At 40.1% G+C, this 12,416-nt stretch overlaps 1 protein-coding gene across 2 annotated transcripts in view; it reads left to right on the top strand.

Annotated features, from left to right (window-relative positions):
- Window positions 1-12,416, top strand: part of ZNF385D (zinc finger protein 385D) — a 571,924-nt gene that overhangs the window by 17,962 nt on the left and 541,546 nt on the right. The gene's annotated exons all lie outside the window — the stretch shown is intronic.

The raw sequence follows: 12,416 nt of genomic DNA, 5'->3' as shown, positions 1-12,416 counted from the left end.
AATATAATATAATATATAATACATTTGTATTGGAAATGTGAGGTATACATTTTTATAAAGGTAAAAGGTAAAGGGACCCCTGACCATTAGGTCCAGTCATGGCCGACTCTGGGGTTGCAGCGCTCATCTCGTTTTATTGGCCGAGGAAGCCGGCATACAGCTTCCAGGTCATGTCCACCATGACTAAGCCGCTTCTGGCAAACCAGAGCAGCGCACAGAAACACCATTTACCTTCCTGCTGGAGTGGTACCTATTTATCTACTTGCACTTTGACGTGCTTTCGAACTGCTAGGTTAGCAGGAGCAGGGACCGAGCAACGGGAGCTCACCCCATCATGGGGATTTGAACCGCCGACCTTCTGATTGGCAAGTCCTAGGCTCTGTGATTTAACCCACAGCACCACCCGTGTCCCTATACATCTTTATACAATTCAATAAATATCCGGACCAAAGTTGGCACCTGGGTTTCCTTGCAACACATTGTTCTACCATTAGATTATTTCTCTCCTGGTGAGCATCAATGCTGATGCAACTTCTGGTACAGGTACAAGCAGTTCCTGATAATTAACTAGTTGTACTTAACTGGCAGAAAACCACCTGCACATTCTTAAAGGCCATCTTTTTAAATATTACTTCTCACAACTGAATCCAGCAATAAAAAGAGGCCCTGGAAAAGAGTCAAATTTCACAGAAAGCCTTTAATGTGCCCAAGTTCTTCACTTCCTTGGTACTACTAGTCATGTCTTGACCGCATCAGAAATCAGGGCGTTGACACCAGCTTTTTAATTTTTAAGCTAAACCAAGTTGTGCATACCAATCCGTTCTTAATGCTCTCCTAGCTCTGTGTGGAGGGCAGGATCTGTGAATAAATTATGCCTTCTTGAGAACACTTTGAGAATTAGTAACAAAAAGCAAATCCCTCCTTTCTCACAACTTTGCTACGTATTTTCACCTCCTCACGGCATACTTTATGTCCTATACTTTAAGGATCATCTTCAGTTCTCCAAGCTTTGACTTGTGCTTCTGTGTGTCCACACACACCAGGCTCTGCTTTCTGTAACACTAGAAGAATTCTATATGTGTGCCAACACGTTTTAAGAATTGAAATTGCAATGAACGTATTTCATGTTAGGTGATACGCTTGAATCCTAACATTGAAGACTTTCCATGCTAAGCGAGCTTGATGTTTTGAAGAATAGTTGAAGGCTACGCCTTTTTTCCCTTTTACATTTTCTCCTGACACAAAGCCTGCCTTTTGTGGCAGAAGCGATCTTGCTGCTGCTTGGCTTCAGTCCAAACCAGTGTTTTCCTCTTTTTATCCAAAGCTGGAAAGTGTTCTGGGTCTGGAGACATGCTAAAAATCTCTTATTATTAAATGCTCACACTTCAGAGCTGCTGCTATCCTCGGGTGAAAGGGAAGCCAAGATTTAGATGCTATTAACTGGTATTGGTGGTGATTTGGGGTGGGAGAAAGAGAATAAACCTATGCATCAGTGTCATGTGAGTTAATACCTTTTTAAAAGCTTGTGAGATGCTGTGGTGGAATTAAATGCTTAACAGTAATTCAAAAACGGCTTACAAAAATACAAGAATGTGGATCAGTGAGTGTGGGTGAAATTATGCTCCTGGTGTATATGTGTGACACATGAGAGCACTTACCTGGAAATTTATTACCCAGCTCTGAGCAAACAAAGCATGACCTACATTTGACTAAAGTCAGCTGTCGCCTGTTAATCCTATGGGCTTCTTTTTATTAATGTCACAATTGCTAATGTGGTATAACATTGTCATTACTGAAGAACACAGCGGGATAAGCTGCAGCTGTTATTTCTCTTTCGATATCCACTAACTCATTAGCATCTGAATTTTGGGAAATACAATTAGTGGAGATTATGGAAGGCCGTTCACCTCCCTTTCTCTTTATATAAATTAATTTCCCCCTTAAATCTTGACAGTCTTCCATGTTCCATGTTCACTGAAATTTGACTTAAAATGAAACTTAAGAGTAGTATCTCTTAGGAAGAATAATGAAGCGTAAATATTACTACATTGTGGGGTTGATTATCCTCACCCCCAAGGCTATAAAGTGTCCTCTAATGTTCATACAGAAAGAGTGGAGGAAGTGTTATCAGTCTGACTTCTGAGGTATCCATTAACTATTGCATTTTAATTAAGAAATTATATTTCTATCAAAGCATTATTTTTTTTGGGGGGGGACCCATGCATTTCATACATTTTTTCAATGTCTAGGGGAGGATATGGGAGAAAACAAGGGGTAAGAGCCATTTTCCCCAGCTCACTTGACCTGGTGGAAGGTGGAGGTACGTGTGACACTTTTCCTTTGACATTAGTTATTTTTTTCTGAAAACACCTTCCTTAATTATTTTAATAAATTATAAAATAAGTGTTGAAGGTTTCTGAAGGAAAGCCAAAACATTCTAATAAAGCCATGATATTCTGGATAACAAAAGGATATTATGGATACCGAAGTATTGGGAAATTTTAGAAAAAGATGGAGATAATTGGAAGTTGCAGAGTCAGGAGAAAATGAAAGATAAAGTGCGAGACTGGTTGCATTACACTCAGATTAAAGAAGTTTTTAAACTTGACAAAAAGTTAGGATTCCAGGTGGAAAAATCGAAGTTAGAAACTGAACTTCTAGAGCCCAAGACTAAGGTACTTTCTAGAATGTATAACTTGCTGTTAAAATGGAATACACAAGATGAAACGGTCAAATCGGCTATGATAAAGTGGGCACAGGACATTGGTTATAACATCATGTTTGAGGACTGGGAGAGGTTGTGGACTACTGGGCTGAATTTTACTGCATGTAATGCGTTCAGAGAAAATGTTATGAAAATGATATACAGATGGTATATGACCCCAGTCAAACTTGCAAAAATATACCACTTGTCTGATAACAAATGTTGGAGTGTAAGGAAAATGAAGGAACATTCTTTCACCTCTGGTGGACCTGCCCCAGAGTGAAGGCTTTCTGGGAAATGATATATAATGAGCTGAAAAAGGTATTTAAGTATACCTTCCCTAAGAAACCGGAGGCCTTCCTTTTGGGTATTGTCGGCCAGAAGGTGTTAAAGAAGGACCGAACATTTTTTATGTACGCAACAACAGCAGCAAGGATACTTATCACTAAGTATTGGAAAACCCCAGATCTACCCACGCTGGAAGAATGGCAGATGCAACTGACAGACTATATGGAACTGGCTGAAATGACGGGCAGAATCCGAGACCTGGGAGAAGAGACGGTGGAAGAAGATTGGAAGAAATTCAAGATCTATCTACAAAAATATTGTAAATTATATGAATGTTAAGGAGGATGCTAGAATGTAAACAATTGGGCACCATTGAGATAGAGGAAGTGATATATGAAGATAAGTTAAATTTAAGAAAAGACAAATTTTTGGAAAATTTTTAAGTTATATTTAATTCTTTTAGATTTGAATAAAGGATATTAAAAATTAGAGATATAATATTGGAAAATTAGATAATAAGAATTGAAATAAGGGGATAAATTTGCTGGAAAAACCTTCTTGGTTAGGAACGCAGGAGCGGGAAATGTGAGGGAGTCCAAAGAAGTTAAGAAGATTATGTTAAAAGATATGTTATATGGTATTGTTTATTGGAATTGTAACTAAATTAAAAAATTGCTAATAAATATATTATAAAAAAACAAAACAAAAGGATATTATGGATAAAGAGAAGAATACATGTGAATGTGATACTTAAAATTTAATTTACCTTTTGACCCCAGAACATACTTACTTGAAAGGTGCTATAAGCAGAGAAAGAAGAATGACTTTTATTAAGAAAGGTTGCTGCTGTCATAGTTTCTAACTATTGGAAGCAAAAAGTGCCAGTTAAGGAAGGAATGCTGCGTTTTGGCTGCTGGTCACATTTGGATGGGGGAAGGGTGACAAATGATAAATATGTTCAGGAGAAGAAAAGCATAATTTAAAAGCAACTGGAGTCAGGTCTGGCACCAGCATCCAGCAACTTGAGGTATCTGCTAGGTCCCACCAGTGCTAGCCCTTGATTTGGATTTTAGTTAAAAGTTTACCTGAAGGTGACAGCTAGTGGGCATTTTGGTTTCCCACAGTGCCCTGGAATGATGCTTCATCAGAGGCTTTGTGGGGAATTAAATGGTCAGCCATCGGTCCCTATACAGCAGGGGTCCTCAAACTTTTTAAACAGGGGGCCAGTTCACTGTCCCTCAGACACTGTTGGGGGCTGGACTAAAAAGGTGCCAGAAACATGCTCTTTTTCATGTATTTTTTAAATTATTATTATAAAAACCTTGTTTCAAAATAATATCCTGAACAGACACACAACAGACATTATCAGTAATAATATAAGTTACCTATACCTCACCTTTATACTTCATTTCTACTGAGTTATTTGTGATGTTGTCGTTCCTCATGCATATGACTTTCTCTGCATTGAAGTTTATTTTCAAACTTGGGGAAGTCTGGGTGGAGAGCTTTATTTCAAAGATTAACCCACCAGTATTTACATGGAGATTCCCTTGCATGATAAACTGTTGCGATTCAGACTTCTCTTTTTGCTAATTCTATTTGCATATGTTGCCTGTGTTTCTGGTGCTTCCCTAATTTTTAAGGTTGCCAAGGCTGCCACATGGGACCCGCATGCGCGTTAAGGAGGCAACCGGCCGGCGAGGCGCTGCTCCGGCGAGGAAGGAGTTGGCCTGAGGGGAAGGGAGGAGGGTAAGGGCTGGCATGAAGGGGTTCCTTCGCTGCTGTCCTGCCCTCCGGCAGCTTAAAGTGGCAGCGTGCCGATATCAAGCAGCCAGCAGCGGCAGTAGCAACAGCGTTACCAGGGCTTCGTTACACGTGCATGATTTTACCTCAGGACTCTTCCAGCCCAGCCGCTTCCGAGCCTTGAGCCTTGCGGGTGGGCCGGATCTGGCCCGTGGGCCGTAGTTTGAGGACCCCTGCTATACAGCTTGCTTTGGCTGGAATAACTGGTAACAAAGTATTGAAGTTAACTATTCTTTCTTTATAGAGCATTGATTCAGATTATGGTGCTTTGGAAATGAAATATATTTCTAAGTCACTTTGCATCGTGTTTGAAAATTGTTGCTCTCCACCTGCTGAGCTGAATACTAAGAAATTGCTTCTCAACTTGAGCTGAACATTATCTTTATTTCTATCTGTACAACTCTCATTTTTAACGTATTCTTTTTATTCTATGTATCTGAGGTTTATTATGACATATGTGTCTCTGTGTCATACATTATTGCTTTATTGGTTCTCAACTACATTTGAATCAGCTGTCACTGCCAGCCTGGGAGTTTTCATTCTGAATTTATCTCTGGAAAGTCTCTTATCTATGCCTAGTGCCTGTCTAATATTTTGAACAGCAGTTCTGAAGCTCAAGGGGAGAATAACATGCTGAAGGCCCTATTCAGACTGGATTCTATTAAATGCATATAGCACAAATTTTCCTTCTACCAGTTGGTGAGTTCCTATTTGAGACAATGGGGAATCAGTATAAATATTGAAATTTGTTTTATTGTGTTTAATTAAAAAGGATGGGGAGCTAACTGACTAGGGAGGAAAAACTCAACCTGGCCTGCGTCTCCCCTCACTTAAAAAAGTTATGCACTTTAGATGGCTGGACAAATTTTGTGCTTCACTCAGCCCCAGGACCTGTTCCCCCTGACAAAAAAAACTGTATCCCACCCTAGTTCATTTTTTTTTATTTCAAGAGTTGGCTATTCTAAAATCAGACAATGAGTCTGTGTTGAGATCATTTTTATGCAAATATGTCTCAGGTCAGTTTACTGTTTTGGGACTGCTGATTCTGTTTGCCTATAAAGAAGTTTTTAACTAAAAAATATGAATTAGTTCCACCACCACACTTCAAATATTATTTTGTGTGGTTAACAGTACACATTGTATTAAGGCTCCCTTTGTTATACCATTAAAAAAACCCACCATTGCTGTATTATAACATTGATTTTAATTGTTCTTTAATAAGAACTCTGAAGTTAGCCAACTCCTAAACATTTTATGTGATATATTTACTTTATAATAACCAAGGGCTTGCCACAAGGAGGAGCTAAAGTATCAGACTGAATTATTCTTACAGATGAATCTGGACATACATTTTTCCAGTGGGAAGATGTGTTTACATAATATGTGAGTCCTTTGAACTAATCTCAGTCCAATGTGTGTGTATGTTTTCTTTAAAAATTGAGTATGCTTAGTGTACACAGAAAGTTTAATTTTGTTACGGTAAACTCAGGAGTATTAAACAATTTTTATAGTAAGGAATATACTATATTCTGTGTTGGCATTCCCAGGTACATGGCAGGTAGTAAATGAGGAATCACATAATTGTTATGGAAAGAACTTGAAGAATACAATCCTAAATCAAGAAGCTAGTAACCAAAACAGAGGAATAGCAAAAGTCATGTGGATTGTACCAGCTAAGCTTTTGTGGGGAGGTTCTGCCATGTTGGTCTTCATGCTAATTGGCAGGGTGCTGGTAAATTAATATTTGCCCTGCTCCCCCAGAACGAAATCAAAGCTTCGCCCTGAGGTAATTTCAAGAGGATGAAAGTTTGTACTGTGTTTCAAATGGGTTTCCACCAATACTAGAATGGTTCAAAGGAGTGCTTTTTTCTGGGGGGGACACAGGTATACACATGCCCCATGACATTTTGTGAATCTAAGTTTGGCCTCATTGAGGGGCAGTATTTCAATATGAATAGGAAAATGAGAGTACCCCTAAATGTTTTTTTTTAAAGAAAAAAAAGCACTGGTTCATGGAATGGCTTAACAAGCCCCATTCCTTAGACAAGAACTGGGTGATCCAAAATAACATGCATTTCCCTATTTTCACCAGAGAAATGTTAGAGGGTATGGTGTTTTGTATGAAGTAAATAAGTAAAAAGGAAAACTAACTTTAAATGAGTAAAAACGAAAACTAACAAATGCCACCGCCTCTGATAGATTCTCAAGAAACGATCCATGCCCCCCGCCTTGCCCAATATCGTTGCCCCCTTCTACTCTACGCAGACGACGCAGTGATCCTATCTTTCTCAAGAGTAGGCCTTAGGAGGGCACTGAAAATTTTTGATGCTTACTGCAAATCAAATTTTCTTACAATTAATCATGCCAAGTCCAAAGTTCTAATTTTCACCAAGAGTCGAAAAACCTATAATTGGAGAATAGACGGAAAAGCCATTGACCAAGTCTTTAAATTTCAATACTTGGGAGTCCTTCTCCAACACAACATGGGCTGGAAGGTCCATCTGGCATATGTATTAAATAGAGCTAAAGCCCTTTCCTTTGCGCTACTGCGTTTTTTCTTTTCAGATGGGGCTTTCCATATTCCATCAGTGTTAAAAGTTTTCAGGGCAAAGGTGATTGCAACAATAGCATATGCAATCCCAATATGGGGGTCCTTTGTTAATCTAACCCAATTGGAGGTAATCCAAAACCAGCTGCTAAGAAGGTTGCTAAAATTACCCAGGTGTGCAGGCAATACTGCTATACGACTCGAACTAAATGTTACATCTCTAGAAACCACATTATGGAAATGCATCCTCTGTTACTGGTTGGCATTATGGCATAAACTTCCAAATCTCCACTTGATACAGTGTCTCTGGAGAGACGACTCCCCTAGCCCTTGGGCAAAAATAATACATGGGAAACTTGTGTCCTTAGGACTATCTCCATCTGAACTACTAAAATTGGATTTAATTTCTGCCAAGAGAATTATAACTCACAAATTAGAGGAGATGGATTTACAATTTAATATTGCGACAGGTGGTGGCACCTGTTCGCCGATAAACCTTGGCTTAACACCACCAACGAAACTTCCATCTTATTTAACTACCTTATCTGTGGTGATGCACAGGTACGCCTTTATAAAGGCTAGATTCAATGTTTTCCCATCAAATGTGTTGGGTAACAGACTCTCCAACGGACAGATCTCACTCCTCTGTGACTGTAAAAGTGGATCTATAGAATCGTTATATCATATAATCTTCTGCTGTCCTTTACATTCGGCTTCACGGTCCAAGTTTCTGGCCCCATATTTATCGAGAATTGCTGACAGACCTCAGGAAGCCCAAATAATATACTTATTAAACGATGAAGACTCAAGTAGATCCCTTGCAGTCGCTAGATACCTGATTAATGTCTTATTTCATAAGAGGAGAAATGGATCACTGTATGACTCTGACAGCTTAGCCAAACTTAAGAACCATCAATAAGTGTCAGAACTAAGACGCATATCCCCCAAAATCTGAGGGATTTGAATTGCGGTTGACATAGAGGGAGCTTATTGTGTATAGTTTACTTAATTGAAGTAAAATTGGTTTTATAGGGGTGTTTTAACTTGGAACTGTTTAAATTGTATTGTTTATGGATAAATTTTGATGTATTGTTTTTAGATATGGGCCAATGGCCGTAATCAATCAATCAATCAATCAATAACAAATGCCACAATAGGACAATTGTTGATATTGACATCATGCTTACAAACTGACAAGGAGCTAGACTATTCAGGCAACATACATATTTCAGGGAGATAACCTGGCCTCATAGCTTTACTTGAGAATGAAGTAGTATCCCAGGACTGTGCCATTTTCTAGTGAATCTTCTAGAAGTCTTTCTAGTTTACAGCTTACCAGTAAGTTTCAGATTCTGGATTCCAATGGATTTGTGCTTATTGGTATTACTGTGAGAACTTCAAGAAAGAGGAATAATTCAGGAGGACAGAAGTTTCTGGTCTCTCCTGCATTTGCTTTTGACGTTGGAGGAAGCAGACCTAACACAGACCATAAGTGAGCATCCACTTTCTTGCCAAGTGTAACAGATGGACAGACGGCAAGAGGGCAACACTTCTGCCGTTTCTCTCTCTCCTGATTGCTCTATTATGCAGTCAGAAACTCGAGGAATTTGCATATATGTTAAATCACAGCCAAATTACTCAAAGGTGTTGCCACTCAGAACTATTGTTCAACCATATCATGCTCTGTTCTGAGGTGTGTGTGTGTGTGTGTGTGTGTGTATATATATATATATACACACCCTCACAACATGAACAAGCGTGACGACACATCCCGCTTGCCAGACATCTGGAAATTAGCCCTCCCCACAAAAACTGACACCAGATCCAGAGGCACACGGAACGCCAACACCAATCAACCACACCAGACCCAAACCCAGACCCTCTCCACAGATGAATTACTGACACCATCCAGTAGCCAATCCATGGTGGCACCTCCGGATGCTGCACCCCCCTGCAATCCCTACACAGATCTGGCTGACACAAGCCACAAAACCACAGCTCGCCCCTATACACGAAGCCAAGCCAAAGCACAACTAAGTGCAATACAGCCATCTTCTCAGGAAAACTCTTCACAAAGTTCAAGAGGTCAAGACACAAAGACTTTAGCAACTAATCCACACCTAATGACCCACCTAAGTGGTACTCAGGATATCACTCAAGAAATCACTCAAGGTATCTCTCAAGTAATTAAGGAACAAAAGAAGAAAAGGCACACTAGCCTGGGAACTTCCTCTCTGCCCAGAACATTGGAGGCTAGACACCACACCCCCTCTACAGTATTTATAGGAACTCAAACATTGAGATCCCGCTCTGTTCCAGTAACAAGAAGCCGAAAGCACCAGCCTGAAGATGACGAGTGAGACCTCGTCGAAACGTCGCCTAGACACCCCAACTTTTACACGGGAAGACACCCGAGGACACCAAAACCTGCATATATATATATATATATATATATATATATATATATATATCTGCTTACAGCGCCAACATTTCAGAATATGTCCATCTCAGCTGAACAGCCACAGTTAATACAGATCATCTTTTAATATTTCACAATAGGTAGCAGTTAGAGACCTGGCTCACACCTGGCTCCTTAATACTGCTGCTCTACGTTGGATTAAATTCCATTGAGTTCAATGAGGTTTAGTCCCAGGTATGCTTCCTTGGGTTCCCTTCTTTAGGGCGGTTTCCAAACCCCCAAACTTGAGATGACTACTTTAGGATTCTTTAGTAACAGATATGGACAGGGTTTCAAAGCTGCACCCATATTAAAAACGTATCTTCTGGCTATTGTTTTGAATGTGTCATGTTTCTTCATGATTCTGCACATATGTGCAGGTGTGTAGAGGAATATGTGCTCACATTGGCCCTCCAGATGTTGCTGAACTACATCATCCCTGGCTTTTGACTATGCTTGCTGGGGAGTTGTACTTCAGCAACATCTTGACCTGATAGCTCAGTTGGTAGAGCATGAGACTTGTAATTTCAGGGTTGTGGGTTTGAGCCCCATGTTGGGCAAAGGATTCCTGCATTGTTGGAAGTTGGACTAGATGACCCTTGTAATCCCTTCAACTCTATGATTCTATGTGGTCTAGAGGACCAGTCCCCCCCCCCCCCACTAGGCCTGGATCTAGACATATCAAAAAAGCGATTCAGTTAAAAGGGAAATCCCGTTGGAGAAAGACAGGACTCCACAGCGCCATCTGGTGTCACAGTGTTCTAATTCAAATAAAGCACATTTTCTTTACTAATGTAGCTGAGTCCTAGCTCTAAAAGGACAGCCTTTTTTCTTTTTTAAAAAGAGATATGCTTTCTTTTGTTCAGAATTATAGCATTATTCAAAACAACCAAGCTTAACATGAATACAACTACCGTAATGAATGCTCAGATCCTAGGCATACTTATTTGGGGTATGCCTCCATTGAAGAAGGTCAAATTTACTTCTGGGTAAACATGCACCAGACTTGGATATAACATTTCATTAATTGGGCAGTAGACCTGAAGTTTAGTTTTAACACCAGAGAAAATCCCTTAAAACAATAACGTCTTTGAAAGGCTGTTAATAGTTGCTTTCCTTCTCTGGAGCTCACTAAAGGAAATGCCACAATTATTTTCTTGCATTCACAGGAGGCAGCAGATCAAGGGAGGCGTTGGGCTACCCTTCAGCTTAATTAAGTAACCCTGCTTAGATCTCTCTTTGACTTTTTTTTGGGGGGGGGAGAGCCAAAGAACGCACTGTTTTGGTTTTGTGCCTTTGTGCCACTGCCTGAATAAAATATAAATCAGAGTTCCCCTGTCACAATTCACTCCATTTCCAGGGAAATTTTCCTTTCTTTAATTAGGCACTGAGCCAGCATATCCATTCCAGGCCAATGCATGATAACCCAGCACCAGTATATCTATTGCAGGCCAGCTGGAAAAATTCTATTAGCATGTTTTATTTCTTGAGTATAAGGAACTCAGAATAAAACCTCCCTATGGGTCTTTTGGCAAGAGGGAAGTTTCCCTCTTCACGCATTTTTGCCCTTTGGGGCACGTTTTAATGGGAATGTAACATAACAATAATAATGCTTATATTATTTATATGCCGCCCTACGGACTGGGTTGCCCCAGCCACTGTGGGCGGCTTTCAACAAATTATTAAAACACAAAAAATCTCAAGAAACCTCCCTGCACAAGGCTGCCTTCAGATGTCTTCTAAAAGTCAGATGTTTATTTCCTTGACATCTGATGAGAAGGCGTTCCATAAGGTGGGCACGACTACCAAGAAGGCCCTCTGCCTGGTTACCTGTAACCTCACTTCTCTCAATGAGGGAACTGTCAGAAGGCTGAGATCTCAGTGTCTGGGCTGAACAATTGGGGTGGAGATGCTCCTTCAGGTATACAGGCATACATACATTTCTCATGACATGTTTCTTATCATGATAGAATATGCTTGTCAGGAAAATGTACCATATTGAGGCCACACTTTCTCCATAAAGCTGGCCTGTATCAAACCAGAGTGTGGCCTATAATTGCTCTCTTACAGGTAGAGCAGCCTTAATTTAAGACAAGACCTTGGAAAGAGCATGGAACTTTGGGAAGTTTTAGGAAAAGCATCATGTGTCCTTCTGCACAGGTGCCTGTTACATGTTAGGGCTACAGACAGGCTTTATGGAAGGCTTATAGCTGGACCAATATGGTAACATTTCCAATAAACATTGTCTTGTTTGTGGGATGCGAGTTGAATGGGACTGGTCCTTACTGGCCTGCCAAAGCTCTATTGAAACTCCTTCCAAGTTTTCCACTATATAACCTACAAAACTCATTTGAAAGAAGCTTCTTTTTAGGTGGAAACAGCAGCTTAACATTACTGTGCAGCCGACTATCTAAAACATACATGGCATTCAGAGTGATGAGCACCACTGATGCCCCATGAACCTACTTATACAGATATTTTCCCAAGGAAGCCAATAAGTCTAGAATTTTTAAAGAGAGAATTTAATCATCTGCTATAGTAACTCTTAGTTACGGAGCTAAATTTAGATACTCCAATTTATGCCATTCCCACTTGACTTGCGCGCAGAGCTTGGG

The sequence above is a fragment of the Podarcis gaigeae genome (genome assembly GCF_964106915.1).
Source record: "Podarcis gaigeae genome assembly, chromosome: 12".
Taxonomy (NCBI): Eukaryota; Metazoa; Chordata; class Lepidosauria; order Squamata; family Lacertidae; genus Podarcis; species Podarcis gaigeae.
This window is presented reverse-complemented; position numbering and strand designations above follow the sequence as displayed.